Source organism: Macaca mulatta, chromosome 7 (assembly GCF_049350105.2).
Source record: "Macaca mulatta isolate MMU2019108-1 chromosome 7, T2T-MMU8v2.0, whole genome shotgun sequence".
Taxonomy (NCBI): Eukaryota; Metazoa; Chordata; class Mammalia; order Primates; family Cercopithecidae; genus Macaca; species Macaca mulatta.
Window position 1 is genome coordinate 43,291,578 of NC_133412.1, and position 2,302 is coordinate 43,293,879.

The 2,302-nt window shown below is 43.2% G+C and overlaps 1 non-coding gene across 1 annotated transcript; it reads left to right on the top strand.

The window, feature by feature from the left end:
* Positions 1-1,908: 1,908 nt before the first annotated feature.
* On the top strand, positions 1,909-2,012 carry LOC114679811 (U6 spliceosomal RNA). The gene has a single exon (XR_003731907.1). It is a non-coding gene; the product is annotated as a U6 spliceosomal RNA (small nuclear RNA).
* The last annotated feature ends 290 nt before the right edge of the window (positions 2,013-2,302 follow it).

Genomic DNA, 2,302 nt, shown 5'->3' on the forward strand with positions numbered 1-2,302 from the left:
AAAATCAGCTGGCATATTGGTGTGTGCCTGTGGTTCCAGCTACTTGAGAAGCTGGGGTGGGAGGATCACTGGAGCCCAGGAAGTTGAGGCTACATTGAGCTGAGATCGTGCCAATGCACTACAGCCTGGGTGACAAAGTAAGACCCTGCTTCAAAAAAAGAAAAAAAGAAAAAGAAAAAGAAAGGAAAATTCCTTTGGAAAGAAAAATCATACCCTGGTGGGGTCTGAGCTGAAGTAGCTCTCCCTTGCACTACTGAGCAGCCATGATTATTTCTGTTCAGAATTATTGAATGTCCCTCCCTCACTTCCACCCCCATAATCATTGACATCCCAAAGACACTGTTTTTTTAATCAATTCAGGCTACTGTGCTATAGACTGCACTTTCACATGGATAATCCCATTCAGTCCTCATGGCAATCCTGTTAAAATGTCTCTAATCCCCCACATTAGTGACAAGAAAACTGAGTAAAATAGCTTGTGTGATTTGTCTTTGTGCTCAATACTTGGTGGGTGTTCTTAGCTACTGTCCTTTGACTGCCACATTTTATTTACTTGTTTTTTTTGTTTGTTTTTGAGATGGAGTCTTGCTCTGTCACCCAGGCTGGAGTGCAATGGCGCAATCTTGGCTGACTGCAACCTCTGCCTCCTGGGTTCAAGCGATTCTCCTGCCTCAGCCTCCCAAGTAGCTGGGACTACAGGCATGTGCCACCATGCCTGGCTAATTTTTGTATTTTTTAGTAGAGGTGGGGTTTTACCATGTTGGCCAGGCTGGTCTCAAACTCTTGACCTCAGATGATCCACCTGCCTCGGCCTCCCAAAGTGCTAGGATTACAGGTGTGAGCCACTGCACTCAGCCTACTTGTTTATTTAGTTATTTATTTGAGACAGGGTCTCACTCTGTTGCCCAGGCTGGAGTGCAGTGGTGTAGGCACAGTTCATTGCAGCCTCAACCTCCTGGGCACAAGTGATCCTCCCACATCAGCCTCTTAAATAGCTGGGACTACAGGGGTACACTACCATACCTGGTTAATTTTTAAATTTTCTGTGGAGCTCAGGTCTCCCTGTGTTTCCCAAGCTGGTCTCAAACTCCTGGCCTCAAGGGATCCTCCTGCCTCATCCTCCCAAAGTGCTGTGATTACAGGCATGACCCACTGCATCTAGCCCACATTAAAAAAAAAAAAAAAGGATAAAGCAATAAAAACCAGACAATCTAAAACATCAAATAACATCATTCTTCAAGCTTTTGCCAAATAATATACTTTTGTGTTTTTTTTTGAGACGGAGTCTTACTCTGTTTGCCAAACTGGAGTGCAGTGACACGATCTTGGCTCACTGCAACCTCTGCCTCCCTGGTTCAAGTGATTCTTCTGCCTCAGCCTCCAGAGCAGCTAGGATTACAGGTTCGTATCACCACGCCTGGCTAATTTTTGTATTTTTAGTAGAGACAGGGTTTCACCATGTTGGCCGGGCTGGTCTCGAACTCCTGACCTCAGGTGATCTGCCCGCCTCAGCCTCCCAAACTGCTGGGATTACAGGTGTGAGCCACCATGCCTGGCCCAGAATACACTTTTAATTGGATGCTATTTATTACTTGTCTCCTTGTTGAAAGAATATATATTTATGAAATACTGTTTAAAGTAACTTTTTGCATCGTAGGATGATTTTACAACTGTGTGCATCTGTCTGGATATTTTCTTCTCTTTTGGTTTTTTATTTTAATTCCTAAGATATTATCAGCTAGTGATATTTTCTTTAAGCTATTAGCAGATTTACCAATATGTTTACTAGTTCCTTTGCTCACAATTGCACTTGGCTTCCACTTTTTTCTTTGGAGTTCAATTTCTTTCTTTCTGAACATATCATTGAACAGCTCTTTCAGCAAGAATCTGTAAAAAGCAAACTGTAAAAAGCTAACTTTGGCAGCACATATACTAAAATTAGAACAATACAAAGATTAGTGTGGTCCCTGTGAAAGAATGACACACAAATTTGTGATGCAAAAAAAAAATCCTTTTTAAAAAATAAACTCAATTTTTTTTTTTTTTCCAGCTAGGGTCTCATTTTGTCATACAGGGCACAGACTGGAGTGCAGTGGTGCGAGCACGGCTCACTGCAGCCTCTACCTTTTGGGCTTAAGCCATCCTCCTGCCTCAGCCCCCAAGTAGGTGAGATTACAAAAGCATGCTACCATGCCTGGCTGATTTTTCGTATTTTTTTGTAGAGACAGGGTTTTGCCACATTGCCCAGGCTGGTCTGAAACTCCAGAGCTCAAGTGACCCACCCACCTTGGCCTCCCAAAGT